General features: G+C 34.1%; 1 pseudogene; it reads right to left on the bottom strand.

Annotated features, from left to right (window-relative positions):
- The window catches only part of LOC149142731 (disease resistance response protein 206-like), a 44314-nt pseudogene extending 36213 nt beyond the window's left edge, over positions 1–8101 (bottom strand).
- Positions 8102–17454: the final 9353 nt, after the last annotated feature.

Raw genomic sequence — 17454 nt, 5'->3', positions numbered from 1 at the left:
GTTAAATGTTTTTGTTTTTCCTTGTATTTCCCATACCACAAGCATTGAGACAAGCCCAAGTGATTCTATGCAAACATTATTACTCCTATGTCACTATTTGAATGTAACACATTTCAAATTAAAATACAGAATTCATGTAGTAGAGTTGATTATTTATTAATCCTACATGTATTGTCATCTACCTTTTTTTTCTTATTTTCGTTATAGTTTGGTTGTAAATTTCTTATTTGACATTTTAGTGTTCAAGTCATTTGGGTTCTTGAATCTAATTTCACTTTTACTTTTGTGAATTACTTATGTCCTCCACAATTTAATTAATCTTGTTCACTATTATAAAACCACTAAAACATATGGGGAAAACTAACAACATCTTATTATGAGTTTTACTAAGCCTTTAAGTTTTAAGTTTAGCACTTGGGTAGTATGCTTGTTATTGTAGTTTTTATATACATTTATATTATCCTACAAAGAACACACAAAAAAAGATTGATCAAATATAAAAATAAACATTAATTATAGAAGGACGACCTCAAGATATTTATTTTATGTAAAACCTTATTCTTATTGTAGGAACATGATAAGGGAAGTAGAAGGGATTAAGTAGCTCTAAGCACTAGGTATTACATCAATTGATCACTTCACTTGACCGTTATCTTATTTGGATGGTGTTGCAATAATACCATTTTAGGCATTAGTTTATTTAGAGAGATTAAGAGACAAAAGATAGAACTACATTATATGTTAAATGATAGTGTCTAATATTAATATCCATTCTTTGCATTCTTGAAATTATAATGGTTTTAAATGTAATTATCTCTTCTATTATATAATGATAATAATAATAATAATAATAATCAATGGAAAAAATAATAAAAATAATAATAATTAATAAAGAAAGAAAAAAATTGAAGTGAATATAACCAATGCTACATAGTAGGTAGTCCTATTGCATAGTTTAAATATAGTTAAATTAAAGTGAGGTATTATTAAGTGTGATTGTTATGTAATAAAGAAATATGGTAGTAAGTTTGTTATGTGTAATTAAATGAATTTATATAATAATATTATTCAAAATCAAGTTTGTGTATATTTTTAAAAGGATTTTTTGTAATTATGTAATAAAAATTTAAATGTGATAAATTTTTTTATAGTTTTTATTTAATAAAAATTTTCATTAATTTTAAAGATATATTAGATATTGAATGAGATATTTTTATATTTGAATATTGTGATTTTAATTTATATAAAATTTAAATTTAAATTATATATTCATAATTAGTTTTATATTATAAAATATTAGTTTTTAATTTATTATAATTTAATTATTAATTAATAATAAGAATAATTCTTATTATTAATAAACCAAAATTAATTATCATTATAATTAACTAAAAACTACATTATTTCTTAAATTAAATTAAAAGAAAAATATTATTAATTAATTTTTAAATAATGGAATATCATAAATATATTTTATGTCTATGTAAATATTAACTTATCATAACATAATTGTCAAAATTATATAAATAATAATCAAATTCTATTATTTTAAAATATATATGGATTTAGAAAATATATGGTTTATTTGATATAATATTATATATATATATATATATATATATATATATATATATATAAACCATTAGAATGACTTAATGAATGTTGAAAAGCTCAATGCATATTGTAATGCTCCATTATCCTAACATGAGGGTGTGTGGGTCGTTAGCATCTTTGGGGTAGACTGTTTTTTTATACGATGAAGGCTTTGATTCTACGGCTTCACCTTTTGTGCTGGATTAACACAAACTTTCATGGGTTGGTTGAACAACGAATGCCTTTGATATAAAGTATTTTATATATTTCAATCACTTTTCATAGTTCAATGTGACTTATCTCGTATATTTCTCAGTGTGATAGATTTTATGAATATGTTGTATATTTCTCAGTGTGGTAGATTTTATGAATAACTGTACTTTAGCCATCATGGCAAGATAAGAACAAGTCATCATTGCAAAATAAGGAAAAAACAATTGAGCAACAAAAAATAGTTTTATAATGCGAATCTTATTTAATGTCATTTGATTTTTAGTTAAATAATGGTTTTATCACCTTGCAGTAATAATAATATGTAAAGAAAATAAAACATTTTTAAAAATAGAAGAGAAACATTTTTAAAAAGTAAAAGAATCAAATAAGTCAGAATAAATTGTGCAAAAAATACTAAGGTAAGAAAAACTTACAATAAAAAATAAAAATTGTCTAATGACACATGGATGTGTGTATGAAGAGTTTTTTTACATTTTTGAAACAAGTTAATTTATTTAAAGAATGAGAAGGATAATGTGAGATATTCATTTATTTTGGATAATTTTAAGAAAGTTGTTGATTGAAGATTTTCTTTACATTTTTTGAACAAGTTGATTTATTTAACAAATGAGAAGGAGGATGTGAGACATTCATTTTCTTGGGAGAGTTCTAAGAAAGTAGTTGATTGAGGGTTTGAACGTGTTCAATTATAAAAATACCACAATTTATAAGTCTATTGTTAGGTGGAGAGTTGTTCCCAATATGTTAGTTGTAGTGTTCTATGTCACATACTAGTATATGTCGGTTAGATCTCTACAAAATTGTAAGTGAAATAGTTTTTTCTTAACTTAGAGGTATGTTTTGATTAGCAAAAATTTTAGGGTTGAAATTTTGTAAATGGGCTATTTTTTTTGGATATTTTCTCAAAAAAAAATTTCTCCCTAATTTGGTTAAAAAATCGCCTATTTTTTACATATTTATGATTAAATGGATGATATTCACCAAAAAATTATCAATTCTAGTAGTAAATTATATGTTTTTTATTGAATATTCACCTACAATCTATACATATGAATATTTAAACCAAAATGGTCACCTACAATAAAATACATAGGAAAATATTTAAATCCTTAAAAAATACCCCTAATATTGATCACCCACTACACTCATATATTATCTAATTATCAATTAGATTTTCCTCATATTTATCACCTAATTACTAAAATTTATGCATATAATTTAAACCTATAATTATATTTTAAATTCAAGCTATTACATATCATACATTATATTAGCATACTTATAACCATTGAACCTATGAATATTTATAAAATTATGTGCATTTCTAAATTTATTAAATATCTATTATGATTATTAAGTTTGATTTTATGGAATAATAATATAAACTACGTAATATATTAAATTACAATAATAATAATAATATATAATAAAAACATTGTTTAGTATATATTGAAAATGTCAAATCTCATCACTATTTTAATCTTTAATAATATTATATATAAATTTCATCAACATTTTAATCTTAAATAATATTTTTTATATAAGAAAATCCATTTATATATACATTAATATGTGAGTAGAGAAATCCATATATATATATATATATATATATATATATATATTCTATTTGTTTGATGGATTTATGGAATTAGTGGCTGTTACATTTATTCATTTATGAAATATTTAAATTAAAAAGATTTGTGTGAAGGGATCACTTGATGTTAGCTTAATCATAAATTTGAATCCTAAAAGTGTGAAGAGAATTAAACTGGTGATCTTGACCTTGAAATAAAAAAATACCAAAATATATATATATATATATATATATATATATATATATATATATATATATATAATACTATTATTTCTATTAGTATGAATGAGACTATTTCCCCTTAACTTCGCATGCATTTTGAGGTTGATGGACATGACCCATATTCCCTTGATCAAATGGGTTCCAACAATATGATTGGATTTATGACCTATATCTCTGGCAGTTTTTTTTTTTTTGGTGCTAGCTCAACACATAAGAAGTTTCGAGCATGTTACTAAAATGGCATTGCTGTGAGTATCTTGATAGAATCATATTTATCCTCAAATTATTATCAGAACTCATTTAACATCTAGAAATTGATGGTAGCAATTATTAGAAGATGTTTCTAATCATTTTGGATGTGAATGTTTTCTAAAGAGGTTTAGAAGTGCAAGATTTATTTCTAGACAACCTGTGTAAAAATTTCCTGTAAATAATACATAAATCAATATTTCCCCTTTTTATATTTTATATTTTTATATATTTTTATATATTATATTTATGTTATTGATCTTAATTTATTTTTATATTCACTTTTTGACTTTGGTAGTTTATAATTTATTTGAATTTCTTATTTATTAAGCTTTGTAATAAGAATCATATTTCTCATTATTTTAATAATGTATCCTTGGTCTTATTTTATTGAGTGGGTTATATCTATCTATCTATCTATCTATCTGTATTTTATTTTGGAATCTGGGAATACATCTTTTTGTGTGTATTCACATCAATTTCTCTCCAATTATTACATGTACTTATTTGTGAATTAGAATGAGATATTGATTTTATTTTATTTATTTATTTTGTTAATGGTTAAAATTATAATTAATATTTATTAATAAGAAAAAGATAGATCGTCTATTAAGTTACTTAACAATAATTTAAGTGCCATTTATTTCATTTTTACTCTTATATTTGAATCTACAATAATTTTTATTATAAACCCATACATATCTTTTATTTTTAATTTTTAATGCTCAAATAAATTTACTAATCAATGTCCGCATTGATTTTTACTTTAATTGTGTTCTTAATTGTCACACATTTTACAATGGAATCTAAACTCATGATGTGTACTTTATTTTTATTTTTTTCAATTTAAATTGTTTAGCATTTCACGAATCCATAAGGCACAATTTCTTTGATATATGATTTAATGTATGATATGATAATCATGAAAACAATGTACATTTATGAATGCCCTTTTAACCTTGTACCTGAGTTTCAAAGTTGTGATACAAGTTTGAACATGATTAAATTTCTAAGTAATCATTAATTGATAGGTTGTGAGTTCAATACTCTGCATAATATTAATATTAATGTTTGATATATTGATGTGTTGTACAATGGAATCATCATTAAAGAATAATAAAGTATATGATTATTAAATTGATACCTTGCAAGTTGCTTTCATAGCTATTCATACTCATGTTCCCTCACTACATCGACTTCATGTGCACTAGATATGTTTTCCATCCCTCGATCCAGTGCATCCTTTTGCGTCATCTCCTACATCATCAAAACTCTCATTCTCCATGAACTTATCCTTGCCACTCCATGAACACTTCCACCATTCATATCGCATCCTTATTGGTTGTATGTGCTCCATTCATTGAATTGAATTATAGTTCTATGTTTTCATTCAATAAATCCTTACTCATATTCCATCTATTATCCATTCACACCCTCACTCAAGTTCCCTCTTCTTTTTCCTTTGCATCTCCACATTCCCAATTCTTTGCAATCCTTTATTCCACGTAGCCCATTCCATATCCCCATTTAAATTTTCTTTTCACACATCCATTGTATCCACACCTTCACATCAATTTTCTAGCAATTCAAACCATCCATGCTTGGTTTCAAATACTTGTTCATTAGCTTTGGTCCCCATTCCTTCCGATCATTATTTCTCTCACACTCACCCACACACCTAGTCCCCATATGATTCCTTGTGATATATGATTTCTTTCAGACAAATAAATATTTAAAAAATATTAATTTGAATTTTCTAGCAATCTGAGTATTATATCAACACAACCTAGAAACGATTTAATTGTTGACCACAATTTGATTATGTTATCTCTTAGTTGTAGATTTATTATTTGATTGTTAAGTGTTCAAGTAATTTGGGTTCTTGAATCTAGTTTCACAATAAATTTTGTGAGTCACTTATGTTCTCTACAATTTAATCAATCTTGTTCAGTATTATAAAAGCACTAAAACCTATAGGGAAAACTAACAACATCTTATTATGAATTTTACTTGTCCAATAAGTTTAGCCCTTGAGCCTTATACTTTTTATTGTAACTTTTATTTACATTTCTATTATCCTACATAATAGAACACAAAAATAATATCCAACAAATATAAAACTAAACATTAATTACAAAACTATGACCTCCATATCTTTATTTTATGTAGAACCTTATTTGATGCAGGAGCATCTAGTTCAAGTAGGGCATGGTTGTTGATTGTCTCATGCCAGCAATTGAATTTTTTATTGGTTTTGTTTAGTGGTTGTCTTAGCCAGTGTTTAGAGTTTGTTAATCACTTGTTTTTATTTTCATTTTATTTTATACTTAAGTTTGTTTTTAGTTTTACATCAAGAAAAGGACAATTACTTAAAACTACGAAATGTAACTACCAGGTAGTTTGCTAACTGCCCACAACATGTAGAAAGAAAACACATCAATGTAATGAGAAGATCTATCATAGATTGAGAAAAGAAAATAAGAGAGAGAGAGTAGTATTTTTAACAGAGAAATAGATATCTGCTTTCCTATACTAAAAGAATCTCCTACTGAACCACTATAAAATGTTCATTCTTTTTTTTTACAAGTAAATAACCACTAAAGACTATTCATTCTTTTTGTAAGCGAATAATTACAGATGCATGATTGAAGTTGTACAACAAGTAGAGCATTCAATTGCATAACCAGGCAAGTCCATAAAGACAAGTAAACCTTAACCAAGATAAGCTACAAGTAACGAACTATTTCATTATCATTTAATAACTTCCAAACAGGAAATGAGTTTTTTTAATTAAAATATACATATATGCAAGTACAGTAGAAACCCTCTGTTCAGGAAATGGAATAGAACCAAATAGTCTGACAGTCCATATACATGCCCGAAGGCCACAATAATTATAGTCATACATATATTTAGTTACAAAGGCCGCTACAGGCTCAGAGCCATAAACATGCAGACTATAACCCTCCTGAGCATAGAACAAAGAACAAACTAAAAGCACATATCTGCAAAAGAACCAGGGAACGGCACTACCCGATTTTGGGTGCAAGAGGTTGAATTTGGGCACAAGAAACTCCACAACAGGACTGCGACCAGCCACCTATAGTCACCCACCAGTGAATGTTAGTGATAGCAAAGTGCGAAGAAACAAAAACTAGAAGAACAGGTTGCAGAAGAATAGACTTACCGGAGGAGCGAACCAACTGAGGCCAACCGAGGGTTGCATTGCAAAGGTCGCAGCTAAGGAGTTGCCCGCTGTAACAAGGAGCAACAATGTCAGTGTCTGCAGAATAATGAGAGAGAAATAGCTAGCAAGGAGAAAGAACCTACCTATCAAACCAGTGTCAGGAACTAGTCAGAGAGCCGAGCCGCTCCATAGCGTAACCTGCAAATAGGACAAACAGAGTTTTAATTGAAGGATGACTACGTAAAATGAGTAAACAAAGGATGAACTCAACAACAATAACATCAACAAAAATTGCAGAGAGTGGATAGTAAAATCCTTCGAAGTCTCGAACCAGGGTTTCACAAAACCCACAAGATTTTCTGTCGACAAAATAGAGCAAACCTAGAGGAGTTGAGGCGTCGAGCCAGAAGCAGAGAAAATGTTCCATTTGCCTGCCCAGAACCCACCGTACAATACCAGAACGAGTATGGGGAAACGAAACTGACAGAGCCAACCTTCAACACTCAACAGCCAGTAGCAAGCTTACAAACCCTTAGCTAGGACGGAGCAGAGACCCAAAGCGACGGAGCAAACACTCAAAATGAGACAAGTTAGGGTTTCAATCGATTGAAAGAGCAGGAGGGGAACAGAGAATGAGGACAGGACACTTGTCCTCATCACAACAATCACACCATACAACAACCGTAGATTAAATCATATAAATCAAAACTCAATCAATTAAGGTTGTACTTAAAGGTGCCACTTTATTTCAGCTTTGGTAAATCATTAATTATAGTTTGTCAACACTTTATCCGAGGGATGGAGGCTGGGCCCGTCAAATTTGGTATTAGAGCAGGTTAGTTAATTTAGTTTTCTTATAAAATGGAAGTCAAAAGAAGAGGTCATGGCGGAGGCAATCGACGAGCAGTAGATGAAGGATTGAGGGAAGAGATTCGGATTTTGAATGCTTGCCTAGAAGCAGTGGAAGGAGGAAGGAGAAGAGAGCAGGATGTAGGAGATGACAACGAAGAGGAAACTACCATTGTGTAGGAGGGAGCAGATGGAGGACCTAAACTTAGACTCTTGAGGTCAGTTTTAATGGCTAGCCTTAAGCCAAAACCAGAGATTTCAAACTATGATGGAAGCTTGTCCACAGAAGTGCTGTTGGACTGGGTTAGTGAATTGGATAAATATTTTGAGTGTGAGGAGGTCAACGAAGATAAAAGAGTTAAATTTGCTGCCACTAAGTTGAAAGGACATGCAGCCTTATGGTGGGACAATGTCCAGGCAGAGAGGAGAAGGTTGAATAAGCAACCTATCACGAAGTGGTCCAGAATGATCATCAAAATGAAGGGTAAATTTTTACCCAAAGATTACCAGATTGTTTTGCATTGATATGTACAGAATTTGAGGCAGAGAGGGATGATGATGAAGGAATACACTGAGGAATTCTATCAGGCGAATCTGAGAGTTGGTTATACTAAGGACAGCCTAGAAAAAACAACAAGGTTTGTAAATGTCTTGAGGTTGGAGATATTGGAAGAGATAAGTATTCTTTCCCCGAAGACCATAGAGGAAGCATATCAGAGTGCCTTAAAGGCAGAGGAAAAGATCACAAGGAAATAGAATGCCAGGAGAGGACGAGGAAGTGGCAGAGGAAAAGGACAGTCATTTGGCAGAGGAAGAACTACCAACAACAGTGAAGAGGGCAGCAGCTCAAAAACCTCAGGGACAACAGAAAAGGAGGGTAGTACTAGAGGAGGAAGGCCATACTAGAGAGGAAGGGGAAATGGCAGAGGTAGAGGAGCTGCCTACCAGTGCTACAAGTGCCACAAGTGGGGGCACAAATCCTTTGAATGCCCGGAGGGTGAGCAGGTAGAGCAAGAGTAGCGTATGTTGCCCAAATAGAGGAAGCAGAGGCACCACCTCTGGAGGTAGAGAATGTGCCGAAGACAGGGGAGGCCTTAGTTTTAAATAAGGTATTACTGAAACCAGCAAAGGAGACAGCTGAGCAAACCCAAAGGAAGGCATTGTTCCATACTGTTTGTAAGTCACACGGAAAATGCTGCAAGTTGATTATCGACAGTGGGAGCACTAATAATCTAGTGGCCACAGAGATGGTGGATAAGTTGGGTTTGAAAAGATTGAAGCACCCTACTCCTTACAAGGTGTTGTGGCTACATAAAGGGCATCAACTGTTAGTGGATGAACAGTGTGAGGTTGAGTTCCATATTGGTAAATATCGGGACAAGGTTATTTGTGATGTTATGCCTATGGACGTGTGCCATATACTGCTAGGAAGACCATGGCAGTATGACAGAAAAGTAGTTCATGATGGAAAGACAAACTGTTACAAGTTTGTCAAGGATGGGATTAAGCACACACTTGTACCCATCAAGGAGGAAGAAACAACAGAAACTAGTGGAGTCAAAGCATTACTGGTGGGAGGTAAGGAATTTTTGAAACAGATCGAAGACAACGAAATAAAATATGCTATTGTGAGGAGGCTGAAAACAGTGTTATTACACACTGAAATTGCAGATTTTCCTGAAGAAATTTAGGATATGTTGCAGGAGTTCAGCGACATTGTGGTGGATGATTTGCCGGATAAACTGCCTCCTAAGAGAAGTATCAGTCATCACATAGATTTTATACCCAGAGCTAGTTTGCCAAACAAGGTTGTCTACCGAATGAGTCCTAAGGACAATGAGGAGATCAAAAAACAGGTATAGGAATTGCTGGATAAGGGGTTGATAAGGGAGAGCTTAAGTCCCTGTGCGGTTATGACAGTTTTAGCTCCCAAGAAAGGATGAGAGTGGCGAATGTGCACGGATTCGAGGGCCATCAATAAGATTACCATCAGGTACATGTTCCCATTGCCACGAATGGATGACATGATGGACTGCTTAAGTGGAGCATCATATTTCTCGAAAATCAATTTGAAGAGTGGATACCACCAGATCATAATGAGAGAAGGGGATGAGAGGAAAACAACTTTCAAAACAAATGAAGGTCTATATGAGTGGGTGGTGATGCCATTCGGGTTAAGAAACGCCCCTAGTACCTTTATGCGATTGACAAATGAGATGTTGAAAGAATTTATTGGGAAGTTTGTGATTGTATATCTGGATGATATATTGATTTTCAGTAAAACCAAAGAGGAAGATTTTTGACATGTTCGAAGTGTGCTGGAGAAATTGCATCAAAACAAGTTACTGATAAACTTGAAAAAATGTTCTTTTCTTTAGAGGGAATTAGTTTATTTGGGTTTTGTGATTGCAGAAAATGAGTTGAAGATGGACCTAGAGAAAATTGCAGCTATCATTAGCTGGCCATCCCCAAAAAGTTTGTTCGAAGTTCGTAGTTTTCATGGGTTGGCAAGTTTCTATCATAAGTTCATAAGGAATTTTAGTGAAACCTGCACACCTATGTTGGACACAATAAAAAAGGCAAGTCAACCTTTCTGTTGGACTGAAGCGGTAGAGAAAACTTTCCAGGTATTGAAGAAGAAGATCACTGAAAGGCCAATCTTGAGATTGCCTGATTTTAAAAAACTTTTTCAAGTTCATTGTGATGCTAGTGGTACAGCCATTGGGGCCGTACTCAGCCACGAAGACAAACCTGTTGCTTATTTCAGTGAAAAATTGAATGAAAGCAGGAAACAATACTCATCTTATGACAAGGAGTTATATGTTGTCATCCATGCATTGAAGCATTCGAGACACTATCTTCTAGGTAATGAATTTATTTTATTTTCTGATAATTCTGCATTGCAATACATGATGCAACAACATAAACTGAACCACAAGCATGCAAAGTGGGTTGAGTACTTGTAGATCTTCACGTTTGTATTGAATTATATTAGCGGATAGGCCAAAAAGGTAGTAGATGCATTGAGTAGGAGAGCTTTGCTCCTACAGGAGAGCACGATACAGGTGTTGGGTTTTGAACACCTAAAGACTTGTATCAGACATATGCAGATTTCAAGGAGGCTTGTGAAGCCTGCCAGAACCTTTTGTTGAGGAATAACAGCCCATGGCTGGACTATAAATTATAGGAGAAGTTGCTATTTAAAGGAGGATAGCTATGTATTCTCGATTGTTCGATGAGGGAGAACATCATCTGGGAGAAGCACAGTGGAGGTCTAGCCAGACATTTCGGCATTGACAAAACCTTGGATCAGCTTAGTCACTTTCATTACTGGCCAAAGATGAGAAGAGATGTGCAACTATTTGTAACCAGGTGTAAAGTGTGTCAGTTGGCGAAAGGACACAGCCAGAATACAGGGCTCTACACACCACTACCTATTCCAAGTAGACCGTGGGACTCATTCAGCTTGGACTTCGTCTTGGGTCTACCAAGAATGCAACCGGGTTATGATTCCGTTATGGTAGTAGTGGATCGGTTTTCTAAAATGGCACATTTCATTCCATGTAAAAAAACCAGTGATGCCACTCACGTAGCACACTTGTTTTTCACAGAGATTGTCAGGCTGCACAGTTTGCCTAAGTCTATTGTTTCTGACTAGGATGTGAAATTCATAGGGCATTTCTGGCGCACCCTGTGGAAGAAGCTGGACACACGGTTGAATTCTAGTTCCACTTATCAGCCACAGACTAATGGACAGACTGAAGTGGTAAACAGGATCTTGGGAAACCTACTACAAAGCTTGATTGGAGAAAATTCACGGATGTGGGATCGTGTACTTGCCTAGGCGGAGTTCGCTTATAATGACTCATCGAATCAAAGTACAGGGCACAGTCCTTTTCAGATCTTGTATGGTATGCATCCTCGTGGAGTGCATGAGCTACGAGATCTTGGACACTTAGAGAGAAGGAGTGTTGATGGGGAGGACTTCACAAAAGCAATGACTGACTTACATGAGCAGGTAAAGATGAAATTGAAGGACAACAATCATAAGTATAAAAAACAGGCAGATCTAAAATGATGAAAGGTACAACTTAATGCAGGGGATGAAGTCCTTGCACATTTAAGCAGGGAAAGGTTCCCAAAAGGTGAGTATAATAAGTTGAAGTTTAAAAAAATTGGTCCTTGTAAAATCTTACACAAATTCTCTGCAAATTCCTATGAAATACAGCTACCTCCAGGAATAGTCATATCGCCTATTCTTAACATGGCAGATCTGTTTCCATACATTGCCAGTCCTAAAGATAACAGTTCGGCACGGCCAGATCGGGATACCGAGACAGGAGGAGATACTTGGATGAGACAAATGCCTTCAGCACAACCCCTTGAGATCGAGAGAATCCTCGATACACAGGTAGCCAGGAAAACTCGTAGGAAAGAATACCTATAGTACTTGGTCAAATGGAAAAATTGCCCTATTGAGGAAACTACATGGCTTGATGCAAATCAGATACATTGTGCAGGGTATTCAGTTGAGGAGCTTATGGACAGGACAAGATATTTAGTTAAGGAACTCATGGATGAGAGCCATGATTTTTCACCTACCCCAGGAGCCTGATGCAGGAGCATCTAACTCAAGTAGGGCATGGTTGTTAATTGTCTCATGCCAGCAGTTGACTTTTTTATTGGTTTCGTTTAGTGGTTGTCTCAGCCATTGTTTAGAGTTTGTTAATCACTTGTTTTTATTTTCGTTTTATTTTATGCTTAAGTTTGTTTTTAGTTTTACATCAAGAAAAGGACAGTTACTTAAAACTATGAAATGTAACTACCAGGCAGTTTTCTAACTATCTGCAACATGTAGAAAGAAAACATGTCAATGTAATGAAAAGATCTATCATAGATTAAGAAAAGAAAATAAGAGAGAGAGAACAGTATTTTTAACAGAGAAATATATATATGCTTTCCTACAGTAAAAGAATCTCCTACAGAACCACTAGAAAATGTTCAGTAAAGCTGTAATAAGGCTGTGCCCTTCGGGAACGATTGCTAAAAGGCTGTAACGTTCGGTCTTCCTATCCTTCCTCTCGTGTAGTGGGCGAGAGGTTGTTCTAGTCTCGTGGGGTTGTTCGAGTGTGTTCTATCAATTAATACGGGGCGAGCTGGGTAGCACTGCAACTTCTTCCTCTGCAAATTACCTTATGCAGATATGCGGATTCACGATTGAAGTTGCACAGCAAGCAGAGCGTTCAATTGCACAACCAAGCAAGTCCACAAAGACAGGTAAACCTTGACCAAGATAAGCTACAGGTAACAAACTGTTTCATTATCATTTAATAACTTGCAAATAGGAAAGGAGTTTCGTTTATTAAAATATACATATATGAAAGTACAGTAGAAACCCTCTGTTCAGGAAATGGAATAGCACCAAAAAGTCCGACAGTTGATATACATTCCCGAAGGCCACAATAATTATAGTCATACATATATTTAGTTACAAAGACTGCTACAGGCTCAGAGCCATAAATAGGAAGAATATAACCCTCCTAAGCACAGAACAAATAACAAACTAGAAGCACATATCCGCAAAAGAACCAGGGAACGACACTACCCGATTTTGGGAGTAGAAGGCTGAATTTGGGCACAAGAAAATTCACAACGGGACTACAAGCAGCCACCTACAGTCACCCACTGGTGAATGTTAGTGACAACAAAGTGCGAAGAAACAAAAATTGAAAGAACAGGTTGCGGAAGAATAGACTTACTGGAGGAGCGGACCAACCGAGGGTTGCATTACAAAGGTCACGGCTAAGGAGTTGCCCGTTGTTACAAGGAGAAACAATGTCAGTGTCTGCAGAAATGGGAGAGAAATAGCCAGCAAGGAGAAGAAGCCTACCTATCAAACCAGTGTCGAGAACCAGTTAGAGAGCCGAGCCGCTCCATAGTGCAACCTACAAATGGGACAAACAGAGTTTTAGCTGAAGGATGACTGTGTAAAACGAGTAAACAAAGGACGAACTCAAAAATAGTAACATCAACAAAAATTGCAGAGAGTGGACAGTAAAAGCCTTCCAAGTCGCGAACTAGGGTTTCACAAAACCCATAAGATTTTCCGCCGACATAATAGAGCAAACCTAGAGGAGCCGAGGCGCCGAGCCAGAAGCAAAGCAAATGTTCCATTTGCATGCCTAGAACCCACCATACAATACCAGAACAATTACGGGGAAATGAAACTTACAGAGCCAACCTTCAACGCTCAATAGCCAGCAGCAAGCTTACAAACCCTCAGCCAGGATGGAGCAGAGACCCAAAGCGATGGAGCAAACCCTCGAAATGAGACAAGTTAGGGTTTCGACCCATTGAAAGAGCAAGAGGGGAACAGAGAATGAGGATAGGACACTTGTCCTCATCACACAAGATCATGACAATCACACCATACAACAACCGTAGATTAAATCATATAAATCAAAACTCAATCAATTAAGGTTGTACTTAAAGGTGCCACTTTATTTCAGATTTGGTTAATCATTAATTACAGTTTGTCAACACTTTATCCGAGGGCTAGAAGGTGGGCCCATCATTATTCTTGTTCTACGAATATTATATGAGAAGTGGAAGACATTAAGTAGCATGAGGTACTACTTCCATTGATCATCTTAGTTGGTCCATTACCTTGTTTGGTTAGTGTTTCACTAATATCAATTTAGGTATCAACTTATTTGCATATATTGAGAGACAAATAGAGAATTGAAACATATCTTAAAGATTTATTAATGTTGTTATAGTTTCTAATCTTAATATCCATTCTTTGCATTCCTGAAATTAGAATGGTTTTAAATGTAATTCACCTATATTATTAAATTAATAATAATAGTAATAATAATAAAAGTGAAGAGAAAGAATAATGATGAAAAAATAATGAATTAAAAAAAAAATTAATAAAGGGAAGATAAATAAATAGATAAAATAATATATTTCTAAAAAGTAAAAGACTAAAATAAGTAAGAGTAAATTAGTTAAAAAACTAAATTACCAAAATCATAAAATGAAAATAGAAATTGCATGATGGCACATAACTATGTTAAACAAAACTTAAGACAAAAACTAGGAATTGCATAATGACACATGAATTATGTGAATGAATATTTTCCTTCCATTTTTAGAACAAGTTGTTTTATTTAATGGATTAATTTTACTTGCAGAATTTTAAGAAATAAGGATTTGACTACTACTAGTAGTTGATCAAGGGCTCAAGGGTGACTAGATATAGAAACACAACAATGTAGTTGAGCCTATGTTTAGTGGAGAGTTGTTCCCAACATGTTCGTTGTGGTTTGTGGGTCAGAGACTCGTGCACACTAATTCAATCTCTACAAAGTTGTAAGTGAATTAGTTTTTTTTTTAATGCTACAAGTATGCTCTCATCACCCACTACATCAACGGATTATGCAATTATCAATGAAATCTTCCTTATGTTTATCAACTAATTGTTGGAAATTATCTATATAATTTGTGCCTAATTATGTTTTATTTTCAGCCCATCATATATGGTATTGGATTCTAGTTGAAACCATTGGAACTTGCCTAGTTGCAACCTTTGCAATTTATTAATAGTTATGCAACTACATACATGCTTGTGTTTTTTTGTTGTTTGTTTTTTCTTTTTTTTTTAGTATTGTTCACTCTACTAGAGATGGGTACTAGCTACCTCCATGGAAAAATCACCTATGTCTAAATGAGTTATCCTTCATGTATAAATTACTCTTAAAGAGTGACCATGTGGGACTAAACCCTAGGTGAGGAGGATAAGAACAACTCCTCCCCACCACCATAGCTACACCCACTTGACACCTACAAACTTGAGTTTATTAAAAATCAATTATAATTATTAAACATGATTAGATAACACAATGATATAAACTATACAATATATTAAATTACATAAAAATACTATATAATAAATTTTTTTTAATACATGTTAAAAATATTTAATCCAATCTATGTTTTAATCTTAAATAATAACATCATTATTTATATATAATAAAATGTATTTATAATTATATTAAAATATAACTTAATCTTCCACTGCAATGCCTACTTAGAACATCACCTTACATTTTCAAGTTTCCAACTCTCTCTATATATATATACTAAACTCTAAATAAATAAATAAATAAATATATATAAAAGAGAAGAAAAAAAAGCTGTGAAATTTATATATAATAATTTATAATTAAAATATTATATTAAAAAAATTTGTCTTTTAAATAATTTAAATAATTAAAAATGTATATAAAACCTCACGTACAAATCCAATATGAGGTAACACCACCAAACTGTACCAAACTGTATATGTCAAGATGGAAGCAAACATTACATGTGAAACGCTGCCCTCAAGCACCCTGTAACGACCTGAGGTTCCGCCCGAAGTGCGACCGCGTTTGAGCGACGAGCGACCGGTTGGAACGATGAACGAACGAAGTGCGAAGCTGCGGTTTGAACAATATGCGAGTTCTATTGAAGTGCGACAATATAATGTGCATAAGGGAAGGGAGCTGGACGTGTTTATATGCGTGGTGGCATATGTTATAACTTATGGAAGCCGACCCTTGCTTGGAGAAAGCCGACGATGTGTTTATGATGAAGTAAGGGTGTGCGAAGCATGTTGGGCAAGTCGGCTAGGCAGTCAGACTTCACTCCAAACTTGTGTATATATTGGGAGTGCGTAGATGGCATTTGAACAATCATCCAACACATGAACATCTTCGCTCTAAGGAGTTAAGCGCAGATCTAAGTGCGCATTGCTAAGGAGAAGGCGCAGATTTGGATGCGCCCATAAATGGGCTAGTTGCACGGTGGAGACACGCTGAACTTGGTTGTGGGTGAAGGTGTGCCCGGTAGTTGGGTGGAAGGCGTGTGGTGCCCGACGGTCGGTTGGGGCATACACGGGGGTGGCGCTCGATATGTACGAAGGTGCCCAACGATGAAACGGAGGAGTGCCGGGTCTGTGCGAAGGCTTGGCGTGGGTGTCTTGGCGACTCGAGTGAGCACCCGCCCATCGTGCAAGTGTGCACGAAGACTTGTTGGTGTGTTGGGTTGTGAACAGAAGTGTGTCTCGGTTGGAGGAGCCCATGTGTGGCGACTTGGAGGCGCGCCCAAGTTGGGAAAACAACACGATCGTGTGATGAGGCGAATGCAGGGTTGGTGAGCCGTGCGGCGGCCGTGCAGAGGTGTCGACGAGCTGGGCAACCGAGTTTGTCGAAATTGTGAAAATTGACTAAGTGTAAATTTGGGGTTTCCCAAGATTTAACTTGTACATAGTAAGAGTGAAGATTGTATAATATATTGATTCGCGCAGACTCATATTGGAGGGAGTTGCCCCTCCCTTTATATTGTTGTGCATTTCTCTTGTATAATGTTGTTGATAATGAATGTGTATGGGTATTCATTGGTATAAAGGAACACACATTAATAGTACTTGGTTGCGAAACACAAACTATGTAGGATAGGTGGAATGTTAGGCGTAGTCCAC

Source organism: Pinus tabuliformis, chromosome X, assembly GCF_031772625.1.
Source record: "Pinus tabuliformis cultivar Carrire ecotype Pingquan chromosome X, CPIR1, whole genome shotgun sequence".
Classification (NCBI taxonomy): domain Eukaryota; kingdom Viridiplantae; phylum Streptophyta; class Pinopsida; order Pinales; family Pinaceae; genus Pinus; species Pinus tabuliformis.
Note: the sequence above shows the minus strand (reverse complement) of the source record. Positions and strands in the feature narration are given on the sequence as shown.